This window comes from Rhinichthys klamathensis, unplaced genomic scaffold (assembly GCF_029890125.1).
Source record: "Rhinichthys klamathensis goyatoka isolate OS25496 unplaced genomic scaffold, OSU_Roscu_1.1 h1tg000103l_1, whole genome shotgun sequence".
Lineage (NCBI taxonomy): Eukaryota > Metazoa > Chordata > Actinopteri > Cypriniformes > Leuciscidae > Rhinichthys > Rhinichthys klamathensis.
This window is the reverse complement of record NW_026606642.1, coordinates 4,925,308-4,940,725: the sequence shown is the minus strand read 5'-3', so window position 1 is coordinate 4,940,725 and position 15,418 is coordinate 4,925,308. Positions and strand designations below refer to the sequence as shown.

Sequence of the window (15,418 nt, the reverse complement as noted above, 5' to 3'; positions counted from 1 at the left end):
TCCACATGTGACCTCCCTCTCTTAGTTCTTTCATCCAGCCGCAACACTGTTTCTGGTGATACTGGGGAACCCCCTCCCCCTCCAAGGGGGCCCCAGGGCCCTGCAGGCCTCGATCCAACCAGATATGGCCTCATGCAGGAGAGAGAAGACTCTCTCACAAAGAACCAAGGACAATCTCAGGAGTTTTGGAACAATGACTCCAACCAACAACGACTCCAATCACCCACTCTTCTGACCTCCACACTTCTCCTGGGTGCTCGGCGTGGCCTCAACAGGCCCCAGGGCCCCAGGCCTTGACCAAACTAGCCATGTGGTCAGGGAGAAAGATAACTTTCAAACAACTTCCACTTGCCACAATTTTCAACAAATTCAATAATTGTCCCCACTACAAATGCAAGTATTCAATTCAATGAAATGTGAAAATGAAATGCTGATGGTTCTTCTCATAGTCCCTCTTCCGGTTTCCAATTTCATCCCATCACTAACCTATTTCTGTATTTATGTATATATGTTGGTTTAGTTTATTTATGTTTATGATTTAGTTAATAAAACGTATGCACTTTATGTATTTGGTTCTGATTTGCTTGCTTGCTCATTTGTTGCTATAGGAGAGGAAGAATATTGCAAACTCGTTAATTCATCTAAATCAACAACTTGTATGTTAGACCCTATACCGACTAAGCTACTGAAAGAGATGCTTCCAGAGGTCATAGATCCTCTTCTTAATATCATTAATTCATCTTTGTCACTAGGATATGTGCCAAAACCTTTAAGCTGGCTATGATAAAACCACTTGTTAAAAAAACGCAACTTGATCATACAAAATTAGTCAATTACAGGCCGATCTCGAATCTGCCTTTTCTGTCAAAGATATTAGAAAAAACAGTATCCTCACAACTGTGTTCCTTTCTCGAAAGAAATGATATCTGCGAGGATTTTCAGTCAGGATTTAGACCGTAACATAGTACCGAGACAGCTCTCGTTAGAGTCACAAATGATCTGCTCTTATCATCCGATCGTGGTTGTCTCTCCTTATAAGTGTTACTTGATCTTAGTGCTGCATTTGACACCATTGACCACAACATTCTTTTAAATAGACTAGAAAACTGCTGGCATTAGTGGAATTGCACTAGCATGGTTTAAATCACACTTATCTGATCGTTATCAGTTTGTAGCAGTAAATGAAGAGATGTCTTATCGATCACAAGTTCAGTATGGCGTACCGCAAGGCTCAGTACTAGGACTGCTGCTGTTCACTCTGTACATGCTACCCTTAGGAGATATCATTAGGAAACAAGGAATTAGCTTTCACTGTTATGCCGATGATACTCAGCTTTATATTTCTTCAAAATATAACGAAACTTACCAATTCACAAAATTAACGGAATGCATAGCTCATATAAAAAATTGGATGACTAGAAATTTCCTACTACTAAATTCTGAAAAAACAGAGATTCTGATTATTGGACAAAAAACGTCCACATGTAATAACCCAGAATACTGTCTAACACTTGATGGCTGCTCTGTTAAGTCTTCGTTGTCTGTTAGAAACCTGGGTGTGCTCTTTGATGCCAATCTTTCATTTGAAAGTCGCGTGTCTAGTATCTGTAAAACTGCATTTTTCCATCTTAAAGGGATACTCCACTTTTTTTGGAAATAGGCTCATTTTACAACTCCCCCAGAGTTAAACTGTTGAGTTTTACCGTTTTTGAATCCATTCAGCCGATCTCCGGTTCTGGCGGTACCACTTTTAGCAGAGCTTAGCATACAATCATTGGAGTGGACAAGACCATTAGCATTTCTAAAAAAAAAATGACCAAAGAGTTTTGATATTTTTCCTATTTAAAACTTGACTCTTCTGTAGTTACATCGTGCACTAAGACCGACTGGAAATGTACAGTTGCGATTTTCTAGGCTGATATTGCTAGGAACTATACTCTCATTCCTGCGTAATAATCAAGAAACTTCACTGCCGTACCATGAGAGCAGCAGGCGTAATGATATGACGCAGCGCCTGAAAATAGGCCACCTTCCGTCAACACAACAGAACTATTTTCAGGCGCTGCCTGATGACGATGACGATGACAATGCAGTGCTGAAGTGCCAACTAGACTCTCCCTATGAAGGATCCCTTTCCCACTCTACAGATAAAGCGTTGTGAATTCGTTTCGCCTCCCTACTCCGAAGTGTTAAAATAAAACAAAATTCTGAATTTATAGACAAGACAAGTAGTTTGTTCAGGCATGAGGTAATTACAAACCTGCGCACATATATTCAAACGCACATAACTATAGAATCAATTCTTAATGCGCATGTGAACGCCATCAGCGTTTATCACAGGTTCGCGTTTAAAGTCTGTTTAGAGACATTCATATACATTTTTACCTTACAGTTACAGTAAATCCGGCCTCTAGTTATTAAACGCCAGAAGAGAACTGGCCCCGACTGAGCCTGGGTTCTCCCAAGGTTTTTTTTTCTCCATTGGGTCACCTGATGGAGTTTTAGGACACCATTAGGCCACTTGATGGAGTTTTTCGGTTCCTTGCCACTGTTGCCTTTGGCTTGCTCAGTTGGGGATATTCAAATTAATTAACCAATCAATAATACCATTGATCAGCTCTACCAAACGTGGATGTTTTTCCACTAAGAAACGAACATTGTTATTATGTTTTGATTGATACTGTGAAGCTGCTTTGATGCAATCTATATTGTAAAAAGCGCTATATAAATATACTATACTTGACTTGACAATACGAAGTCCCTTTACGGTTTGTGATCTGGCTACTTGCTCAAAACGCTGTACATGCTAAGAAATAATTATTCTTCTGTGGCCAGGGAAGATTTTGAGATTACGAGGCATAGTTTCAAGAGATGTGCTTTAGCAATCGAGAAAAACTGTAAAATAGATGTGAGATAATTAACAGATCAACATAAGATGTGTGAACCTAGGCCTGCTAACAAGAATAGTGGAAACTTAACAGAAATAACTAAGTGTTGCTTGAGCTGCAAACAACTAACTTAAACTAACACTTTTTATCTGTAAGATCACAGCAGGAGTATATGGGGTCATGGATATATAGAGAGATGCAAATGCTGCTGAATACACATAGTAAATTATACTAATATTTCACATTCACACAGTAAGATCTCACAGAGAATATATTTAGAATAAACATTTTCCATTCTTTATTTTATTTTGCAGTGATCCATTTTGAGTAAAGGTGATCTGATGGTGTTGGTTATGTTTTAACATAATCATCATTTGACCTGCATCACGAAACTCATTTAGAGCCTAAGCTCTGATTTTAAATGTATACTGTTGATTACTACATCACAGTGATTCTGCAGTACAAGATCTGGAAATTTCTAAATAATGCAAAGGTTTTCTTAAAAAAAAAAAAAAAAAAAAAGTATTTTAGGTACACACAGACATCAAGAATCTCAACAGTGGTAACAAACAGAATATTCAATTAGGAAAAGGACATTATAAGACATTTCAGATCATAATTTATTCATACCGCAATGCATGATGGGAGCCATGAATGAGTTTTGATTGGTGACACCCAGAATGCACTGCAACATGCTTTATTATTGTCACCATTGTTGAGATTCACAGGACAATTCTTGATGTCAGTGTGTCTAAACAAAATAATTTATCAAAGTGTTTTGATCAGAAGAACTTTCAAGAAATATTTTGGATAATTTTGAAAATGCTGAAAATCGTTTGCTATTGAATCACCGTGATGCAGGTCAAGTGATGATAACTTTAAAACATAACCAACACCATCAGATCTCCTCTTCTCTTTGATAATCTGGCAGTTATAACTCAATATGTCAGCCAAACAAAAACTAATGTTAACAGTTTAACCTGTTAAGCTGCAACCCCACTTTTGAAAAATCCCCAGAAATGGCATACCCAAACTGAAACAGATACAGTTCATGAACACTTTGTACTAAAAGCACAAGTATGATCTCATTTGAAAGCTGACACCTGGACGTTTATTGTAAATGTAGAATTAATAAGTCATAATGAAAAAAACAATTTATAAAGGGCTTCAAAGTTTTGTAAAGTTATTAGAAATTTATTTTTATGAAACATCTTCATGAAAATAAAATTGAAGTTGGCATTGTATCAATCTAGAAATGCACTGCAGCTAAAGCCACATGTCTGATCATGTTATATTTAAAATTTGAAGATGATAAGTCTAAAACTCTGCATTTAGTTAAATGTTTTTCAAGATCATGTCATACGACTTTATTTTGATTATACTGTAAAATGCAAACTGGTGTTTATTGTCATCGTCTAGCATCTATTCAGTCTATTGACTCAATTGTTTTGTGGTGCAAACAAGCCCCATTCAAATGTGTCAGTCTCCCCTGCACACATTCACACCTCTCCAGACTGGTTATGGGTCTAAATATGCTTTTATTTTGTCTGCATTATAATCACTAACGACTGGCTATTCACACTGTTTCAATCCCTCATTTCTTTTATCAAAGTTCTCACTTCACTATGAAACTGTTTCAAATGCCCTCTTTGAAAAAAAGAAACATTTCAGTGAGCTTTTATATTTAGAAAAAAATCATAAAAAATAACAGCTGGGTGGCAGGTGCACCTAGCATGTTAGCTTAGCACACCATCAATACACGACAATTTATGAGATTAAAACCATGTTTGTGCTCCAAACATACTTTATAACGCAAGTCGAGTGTTTTAAATAACATTCTGTGATCTGATTTGGCTTCAGATAAAAAATCAAGACAGAAAATATATTATTTTATAGTATTCTGCACAATGATAATGTTTTCAGACATGAAAGCATAGATGTTATCTTTTGTTTTGCTGTAAATTAATCAATAACACTAAACTGACAATAAAATAAGCCACTGGGAGACCATGGACGGCTGTACATTCAATGTATTGCATTAATTAAAAGCCATGTCTCATTCTAGCGTTTAATGCTGAGGAGGACTAGCCTGACTTCGTCATACTCATATTCTAGTCAGAATGTGAGTCTGATACTGCTTCATAGGGCTTTGATTAAGAGGCGTGTCTTAACCGAACCAGGAAAAAAAAAAAACTCTGCACTCAATTGGATAGACCTACAACCAATGAGAGCAACGCAGTAAGTCAACTACTTTGCATAGCACAGTTGTCAACTACAGAACTCAAATGCACGCACGCTGGAAGAAGTAAAATAACGAGTGTTGCTTCTTTTACTTGGCCCTTAATGAGTGTGACCAAAGGAGAAACCACAACGACCACAGGGTTTTCATTGCGTCCCATCTTCTTAGTTACCATCGGAGCCAGCTGATAAAATAAACTTTTGCCGAATCCCATAGGAAGGACGGCAAACACATCTTTCCGATCGACAAATGCCTTGATTGCAGTTCTATGTTCGTCTTTTAAAATGAATGCGCTGTCGATTTCTTTTACAACGGACGCGATAGCGGAATCTATACATCTCAGTTCTCCAGCAGCAGTCATCTCTGAGGGAAACCAGTTCAACCCCAGCGCTCTTTGATAACGTGAGGATTACGTCCCTGCAGATCATCTGTCCATCATCGTATAAAGCCCGCCCTGGCAATTTGATTGACCCGACGATTTCTGAACCGATCATAATTACTCCTCAATGGAGCGAGTCCAGACCGAACTTCCCGATCAAAAAATGTTGTGGGCGGGGTTCGGGCTGGCATCCAGGCTAGAGGAGGACACTAGTTTAAAATCCTCAGAAGGACTGAACTAGGAAGGACACAGCCTCTGTTTATGAAACACCCATTGAGTGCACTCTTTCAATCCCACAATGCACCGCAATAATGAGTGTACAACTGATGTAGGGTGTGTCCCTCCTAGTTCAGTCCTTCTGAGGCTTGTAGACTAGTGTCCTCCTCAGCACTAAAACGCTAGAAAGAGAGATCACACATGTTCCCACACACACGGTCACGGCACGAAAATACACTTAAAACTTAATTTAGGAAAAATACTTTGTATTACAAATCTTTATATAAACTGGCTTTTTATTAATGCAATACATTGAATGTACAGCCGTCCACGGTCGGTCTCCCAGTGGCTTATATTCTTGTCAGTTTAGTGTTAGTAATTAATTTACAGCAAAAAAAAGGATAACATCTATGCTTCCATGTCCGAAAACATTATTCTTGTCTTACATTTCATAATAAACACCCACTCGTTTTCTATCAGTTTATTTTCGTAATTTGAAATGTGCATTGGATTGTGGGTGATTGAAGGCCGCGAAGGATACATCAGAAGCATCCCATCAATACAGGACGAATGAAGGATGAGAAACGAATGCTTCCTTCCAAGGATCCTTCAAATTGAGACGGACAGCCGAGATATGCAGCCTTTGTAGGATGCAGCCTTACAATTGAGAAACACCTGTACGCTCAACTTTCTTTTTTTTTTATTTAGCTTTTATTTGAGCATCTAGTATCCACAAAGTTCTATCTAGTAACAAGGGTCAGCATAGTAGGCCAAACTAAAGAAGGATACCTGCACAATAAACATGTAAGAAAATAAATAAAAACGTGAATATGATGCTCAAAACTTCGAAAGAATACCCATAATGCACAGTGAGAGTCGTGCGTAGAATGAATTCCCGCATCTGACCAGAAGATGGCGCCCGCAGCTGAATAATCCATCGTCCATTTTTATACCGCTGTGGCTAAAGCGTAATATTAATGCCAGTATAAATTACTTTTTAAATGATTATTAAATTGTTTAATTACGGTTTATAAATAGTAGTTTTCATGACATTTCAAGATAAATCTTTTTATTATACTGGAGCTGCCAGTTTGCTACATTTCAAATGATTAGTCTATTAAACGGCAAGCACAAACTATGCAAAAGCGGCATCCTTTCAGTCGCACTAAAGGCCCCATCATACAACCGGTGCAATGCAGTGCCAGACACAACGCAAGTGTATTTTGCTAGTTTCAGCCCGATGCAGTTATCACATTCCCGTCCTGTGCCATGTTGTTTAAATAGCATGCATTTGTACCCATTTGTGTACCCATGGGTGTGCTGGTCTGAAAACCAGGTGTGTTCAGGCGCATTGTTGGCACGCTGCTATTTTGAGGCAACTGAAATAGACCAACTGAAAACTGGCCTAAAGTCAACTTTTTTTTCTTTTTTTTCTCTAAAGTCAAGAGAGCATTAGTAATGTGCGCCCTAACTCTACAACACACGTACACTTTGTCCCGTAGATATCCTGTTTGTGCTTTTTAACCTCGTGCATGAGCAAATCTGTTTCCTCTCTAGAGAAGCAATGTAAATAGTAAATCTGCCCTTTTAAAGGGAATGGGAGATAAGACTCTGATTGGTTTATTGCATGTTATGCCCAAAACACACCCATTACTCATTAAGAGAATAGGGACAACCTTAGACCATGCGCGGCAACCATTTTTTTTCTAGCAAAAGTGGATTCGGACACTTGCAGTGTGTGCTTAGATTGTTAAAATAGGGCTCCCAGAGTCTAAATTCACTATCTCGTTTTCATTCACTATTGCAAGTGGACTAATATAGAGTATAGAGGGCGATTTCGAACACAGCACATGTATGGAAGCAGGGCCGTACTGGGACACAATTTCAGGCCTGGAAATCCTACACCCATCAAGGCCATCCTATGTACCCAAATAAAATTTAGAAAAACTGACAACCCTATTTTTTCCTAAATTACATTTATTGGTCGAAATCCTTAGGCTGGGGCAAAATAATTAAAGGCTTTCTCTTGAACGGTATCCTACTTCCCTTTTCCTTCTCTTCATTTTCCCAAATATCTCTCTGTCTCTCCCTTCCACCAGTATCATCAGCCTCATACACTAAGTAAAGTGGAGTACTAGTGTTATACACTCACCTAAAGGATTATTAGGAACACCATACTAATACTGTGTTTGACCACCTTTTGCCTTCAGAACTGCCTTAATTCTACGTTGCATTGATTCAACAAGGTGCTGAAAGCATTCTTTAGAAATGTTGGCCCATATTGATAGGATAGCATCTTGCAGTTGATGGAGATTTGTAGGATGCACATCCAGGGCACGAAACTCCCGTTCCACCACATCCCAAAGATGCTCTATTGGGTTGAGATCTGGTGACTGTGGGGGCCATTTTAGTACAGTGAACTCATTGTCATGTTCAAGAAACCAATTTGAAATGATTCTAGCTTTGTGACATGGTGCATTATCCTGCTGGAAGTAGCCATCAAAGGATGGGTACATGTTGGCAATAAAGGGATGGACAGGGTCAGAAACAATGCTCAGGTAGGCCGTGGCATTTAAACAATGCCCAATTGGCACTAAGGGGCCTAAAGTGTGCCAAGAAAACGTCCCCCACACCATTACACCACCACCACCAGCCTGCACAGTGGTAACAAGGCATGATGGATCCATGTTCTCATTCTGTTTACGCCAAATGCTGACTCTACCATCTGAATGTCTCAACAGAAATCGAGACTCATCAGACCAGGCAACATTTTTCTAGTCTTCAACTGTCCAATTTTGGTGAGCTCTTGCAAATTGTAGCCTCTTTTTCCTATTTGTAGTGGAGATGAGTGGTACCCGGTGGGGTCTTCTGCTGTTGTAGCCCATCCGCCTCAAGGTTGTGCGTGTTGTGGCTTCACAAATGCTTTGCTCAGTCGCCCCATTCTCCTCTGACCTCTAGCATCAAGATGGCATTTTCGCCCACAGGACTCCCGCATACTGGATGTTTTTCCCTTTTCACACCACTCTTTGCAAACCCTAGACATGGTTGTGTGTGAAAATCCCAGTAACTGAGCAAATTGTGAAATACTCAGACCGGCCCATCTGGCACCAACAACCATGCCACGCTCAAAATTGCTTAAATCACCTTTCTATCCCAATCTGACATTCATTTTGGAGTTCAGGAGATTGTCTTGACCAGGACCACACCCCTAAATGCATTGAAGCAACTGCCATGTGATTGGTTGATTAGATAATTGCATTAATGAGAAATTTAAAAGGTGTTCCTAATAATCCTTTAGGTGAGTGTATATGCATGTATAAAGGGTGCTTATTTTTCTTGTACCTGTCACTTCTTCACCTGTCACTTCTTCACGTTTTAGTAAAAAAATCAAAGTATTATATTTATGACAAAATGTTGTTGTTTTTATCTTAAAATGACTTAAATATCCAACATTTAGCAACACTATATTTCATAAAAAAAAAAAAAAAATTGCTTCTAGATGTCATCTCACTCCCTGGCTAATAATAATAATAATAATAATAATACTAATAATAAAAACCAGACTACCGGGAATTCTCCCGGTGCTCCATGGCCAGTCCGGGCCTGTATGAAAGTCAATGGGGACCAGTTTGGTTACCGACATTCTTCAAAACATCTTCTTTTGTGTTGAACAGAATAAATAAAATTAATACAGGTTTGGAACAACCTGAGTAAAGGATGACAGCATTTTCATTTTTGGATGAACTATCTCTTTAATTAATCATTCAAATGGAATCGTGATTCGATTCAAACCATTCTGCTAACCCATTTGACCAATTCATTGAAAAGAACCGACTCAAAAGAACAATTAATTCACGAATCGGATTGATTCTAATTCTAAACAGCCGACAGAAAATACCAGTGCCTATTAAATGTATATAGCCTAGGGCTAAATAGGGCCTACTTGGTTTTAAATGTCGACTTATTTATTGATATCCACTACCGGTCCATAAATCTGCATGAATTACACTTAATGAATTTACCTCAGAATTGTTTTAAACAATTTATGCAAATTCTGCACTTCACAACGCCAAAAGATACAAGAAAATGCACAATTGAAATCGTATTCACACGTAATTCACGCAGAAATTTAAAACAAAAACATTTTTGAAGCAGTAGAACAGTCTCGGAAAAATTATCTCAATCCCAAATGTCTCAAAAAGGCGTTTACCAAACAAAATCTCACCTTGGATCCTGATGGCGTCAAACTCCAGACTTCTGAGGGACTGATGAAGATCTGCACCTTTTCCAGTTTTGCAATCCCTCATTCGTTCCACGTCTGTGGGAATTGTCCATGTTAGTAAATCTGATCACTTTGTAGGATACTTGCAAATTACATCTGTGCAATATTATTTTTTAGATTCAATGTTAATTTGCCCAACTCACAAAGTGATACTTTCCAACTTCTGCAAAGAAACGTGCAATATAATGGCACTTAAATCATATTTACATCTCATGCGGAAGTCCATAACTTTCGTTTCAGAGATGCGAGTAGGCTACAAGTGACGTCTCGCAAACATGGCGGCACGCAGCGATGTGATGAGCACATGATAATCATTCGCTTTTAAATAAATGAAATTGATCGGAAATGACACTACATTATATTAAAACCTCTCAGTAAACGTTTTTGGAATATATTGTGTGTGAAACACGTACGGCTCTTCTCTGAACGGTACACAGACAGCACCTTTTGTTTAGAAACATTGTGTGAGTGTGCGCATACCAGAGGCAGAAAGCAAAAATTGTTGTTGAGCTGGTCCGCTACTGCAACAAGTTACCTTAAGTACTGAAGCTTTCCTTATTGTTTGTATATAACTGCTGACTCAATAAAACGTGGTTTTACTTGGATCTGTTTGTCTGTCTTTAATTGTGTGTTATTGTGATATAGGCTATTAATGAATTATCATGTTAAACTTGTTATAGCCAAACAATCAGGAAGTAGGCTAGTCTTAGTAACAAAAATAAGGATGATTTATAAAAGAAAAAACAAACATTCAATTAAACAAATTCAAATAGATAAATGTTAAGACATTATGACAAGGGGAATTAATAATTTTTCAGCTATTTACCTCAGTAGGGAAGTGTTTTAGTGTAGCCTGTCATATATTTTTTTTGTGTTTTAGGACATTTCAGAGTTTTTAAGGATTTTATACAGCTTTTTCTTTTTTTTTAACAACAAATTTGGGTGATGATTTCACAGTTTGTGAATGAAAAATTTAGCTAGACATACAATTGTATTAGTATAAAGCTCACCTTTTTTTTTTAAATGGCTTGAGATAAATATTGAGTTGGAAAAGTTTATAATTTGTGAAGAAATGTAATAATATTGTGAAGAAACAAACATGAATGAATTACATGGCTTATACTGCACTAGAGCGCTATCTAGTGTTATTAAAGGGGTCATATAATGCCATTTTTGTACGAGCTAATATGATTCTTTAGGGTCTAAATTCAAAGTTTGTAATATACTTTAATTAAAAATTCTCATTAGTATTGTAAGAAAACACTTATTTTACCTGGTCAAAAACAGCTCTGTTTTCAGCACGCCGTTTCAGTGCATATGACTTTAAATGATCATGAGCTTTGCTGACTCCGCCTCTCTGTTCTTTTTATTTTTTATTTTTTATTTTTTATTGTACAGTATCAATTTACAAACTCAAATAGGGAACAATAATATGCAGACAAAAAATAACTCCATTCTGTGCATATACGCCTATGCTTACAGGTTCATAGAACAAAAAAAACAATTGCATAATTAGTACAATAAACAAAAGCATAAATCAAACATTTAAGGGGGTTACAAATTGCAAGGAAAAAATAAATAAATAGATAAATCTTAGACAAAAACAAACAAAAATTAGAAAGAAAGAGACTCATACATGTTTTTATACAGTTTACAAAGGGACTGATTATCTTTGGATAAGTATTTAATGGATGCTAAATAAATCTTAAATTCATTTTTAAAACAAATAAAAGAGGGTTTACTGTTGTTCCACTTGCTTTTATGAATATGATATTTACCCAAGGAAATAATAACGTTTAACATCAATGACAAATTTTTAGAGAGACCGTCTACATATATCAAAACCTGAGATACAGTCAGTGAAGGAATATCATTACCAATACTTAGCCAGCTGTAAAGATCCTGCCAGAATTTCAGTGTGACCGGACAAGAAAAAAATAGATGTTCAATGGTTTCAGGCTCTTTTGAGCAAAATCCGCATAAATCTACTTCAAAACGGAATCTTTTCCTTAAGATTTCAGCAGCAGGATAAACATTATTGATAATTCTAATCTAAACTGCATCTCCTTTATTTTAGGTACAATTGGCCATTTAAGATAATAACAATACTTTTTACTGAATGTTTCATTTTCATTAATTCTAACTTTTGTTGGTGTATTGAAATCGTAAAATACTTTACTTTTAAATAAATTTCCAATTTCTTTGTTATTACACTTTTTATCCCAAATGTACACATCTCCAATCTTCAGCTCAGGCAATTTAACAGATACATTTGAATATGTAAGTGTGTTTTGTATTGTTTGTTTTAGTGGAAGAGGAATTGCTCTTCAAACACTATTAAATTCTCTAAAAGAACATTTTACCGCAAATTTCTCTATGAAAGAATTATACTGAATAAAATGACCAGCTTTATCTATCAAATCAGCAACAAATAAAACTTTTTTCTCCAACCACTCTTGTTTGAATAACGACTTCCTATTAGACATAATGGTCCTATTATTCCACAGGGTGGATCCATGAGGCGTGAAGTTGTGATCCAGACATCACCAGTCACGTTTAATGAGCGCATTGTTTGGCTCAATACAGCTGGTAATATAGGTTAACCTAAGAACTTATTGTGTGTGCAGAGTTGTTACTGTTAGCGCTATATTATATAATTAAATTTATATTTAATGTGGTTTCAAATTCCACCGTAATGGACAGCGAACTGACAGCGATTGAATGAATACTTGTCAACGTGAATTCCCACGTGACGTCATGCGTAGGCCTAATAACGTTACTAATAATGAGGGAGAATGTTTCACTGTAAAAAAAAAAGGAAGAAATTATAAAGTAAGAGTATTCCTTGAGAACATTATTTCTGCCCCTCCTGCAATCTCATATTGGAATGGACTTTTTGATCATTTAAATTGGAAAAATACATGGTCCATACAACAAAGGTTTCTCCTCACAAACAAAGTAAAAGAAATATCTTTTAAATTAATTCATAATATTTACCCAGTCAAAAATTTCCTTAGGAAAAAATTCAGATCTGATTTTGACACTAATTGCTCTTTCTGTCAGAATGACACTGAAACTCTTCTTCACTTGTTTTGGTCGTGCAGTTTTACTCAGCAACTTTGGAAAGATGTTAGTTTACCTCAAGCAATATCTTGCAACATTTCTCTATGAATCCTAAAAGTGTTTTTTTTTTAAGCGGATTCAAATACCTGCTTTATAATAAATCTAATTATTTTCCTATGTAGATTTTATATTCACAAATATAAGTTTTCAAATTGTAAACCAATTTTTTTGGTGCTCTTACATGAGATAAAACATTACTTGATTACAATTTCATCCTCTCTTAACCCAAAAGCACTAAGAACATGTACAATTTGCAAGACCTACAAACTTTTTACTTTATTAAATGTTTAGACTCATTTCATTTAAGTAATGCCCTCTTTCTTATTTTTTTTTCTTTTCCCCATTCTTGTTTATATCACTGTCTAACTGTTTTCTGATATGATGTTGTTGTAGTGTTTTCTTTCACTATTCTTCATATTTTTGTTATTCTTAATAATTATTGTTTTGCTATTATTCTGTTGTTTCACACTGTGCAAACTGAATGTTCAAATAAAGCATTAAACAAATATATAGTAAAATAAAATAATGTGGGAGATTGGGATTCCGCTATTCCGCCATCAAAATATCAGTCCCTATCTCGTCTTTGCCATTCGATTGAAACCCTCATAAAACTTGTGTTGGTCATCAAATATAATTTTATCCTAACGCATCATATCTATTTTCAAAAAGCCCAAGGACACGCTGTTGCCTCGCTCACGTTATACAGTGTTAATAGAAATGTATTGAACAGGCTAGTTAATAGACTAATAGTGATAGTAGTTTGTTAATAATACAATCAAAAACGACATATGTGAAGGTTCTCAGTCCTCTAATAATCCAACGAAGTTTAAAATCAAGGGCAGTTCAAAACGATTACAAAAACATACCAGTAGGTGTCACACTGTGTCTACTGTGTGCGAGCTACTGTCATTGAGATATTGATTTATGCTCTGTAATTAAAACACTTTCCATTATTTTCATTATAACTGTGCTTTCACAAATCACGTTTCTTAGCACTGCTGCTTAAGGCATTAGCCTACTCACCAAAACGAGCTCTTTCTCCTCATGTTTGATTGTCTGATTTACATGTGTGCTATTATACTGCGTGAACAGTTTTGGACTGATTCTATGATTTGTTGTCACCCGATAATAATCCTGCCATCACTACATCACGTTCACCGAAATAAAAATGTTAATGTAAATTGTCTTACCGTAGTCGAGTAAAATCAAGATCACCGAGAGCAAATTTAAGAGAAGCAACATTTTCCCCACTTTCACCCTTTAAAAAAATCAATGAAGATTCTGATTCATAAAAGCGTTCCGTTCTTCTGCTTAGATTGCAACGTAGTTCTAACTAGTTGAAGTGAAAGTAACTGAGGCTTTTAATATAGGCTACCTATAGAGGGTGGCGATGACGTTTTCTAATATGCATATTATGCAAAAAATGCTTTTCGCCGTGTTCCTTTTGTAAAATAAGCTATAATATAAACATAGACCAACTTTTATCGCATATTACATTGCTTAATTCTAACCCCCCAGAGTTGTTTTTACAATTTTAAAGAATTTGAAGACTATAGGCCTACTGTTGAGTAAAGTGATTTATTATTTTAGTTATTCTAATAATAAAACAAGGGTAAACATTCAAAAGTTTCTATAGATGGCTACAGATCATGTTACAGCAATGTGAAAGCAGACTTGTGGAAATAAAATACATTACTGTACATTGAATTGATTCTATCCTTATGACCTTTTAAAACCTATGCAGTTGTTCAGGAAGGCAGAACTCAGGAGAGGAAAACCCAGAGTCCATAAGCACCTGGTAGATGAATACTACACTCTGACTGCAATGAATCATGGGTCTTGTCATTTTCATTTAAAAGTTAAGGTGATAATAAAAAAATAAAAAATTAAATTGAGTAAAAAATAGTGAGAACATTTCACCAATAAAACCTTTTATTTTTTTATTTTTTTTAGATCCTCAAGACTGGACTTGGAGTTTATATCTCACCGTTCTGAAAATTTTTAATTTTAATTTTAATTTATTTTATTCCCCAGCGGCAACAAGCTTCCATAAATATCAATTCACACACTAACTAAATAAAATTAAAAATATATACAATTTTACAGGTCTCAGTAAAAGGTTGTTGTTGGTCAGTTGGTTCTGTTACTGAAAGATACAAGCAAAACAGCATGTATTCCATAATAATGCTCCAGTAAGAAGCATTACAACTACTTTACCCCTTGAACTCATTTATATCTTCACGTGGAGTAAACATCGCTTTAAGTATCATTACAAACCACCAGGCTCAGGG

The 15,418-nt window shown here is 36.2% G+C and overlaps 1 protein-coding gene and 1 long non-coding RNA gene across 2 annotated transcripts in view; one reads left to right on the top strand and one right to left on the bottom strand.

Annotated features, from left to right (window-relative positions):
* Positions 1-15,418, top strand: part of LOC130086911 (uncharacterized) — a 255,212-nt gene that overhangs the window by 148,961 nt on the left and 90,833 nt on the right. The gene's annotated exons all lie outside the window — the stretch shown is intronic.
* On the bottom strand, positions 2,227-2,826 carry LOC130086952 (uncharacterized). Its single transcript, XR_008807288.1, has 2 exons — positions 2,522-2,826; positions 2,227-2,490 (listed from the first exon to the last, which is right to left on the bottom strand). It is a non-coding gene; the product is annotated as an uncharacterized LOC130086952 (long non-coding RNA).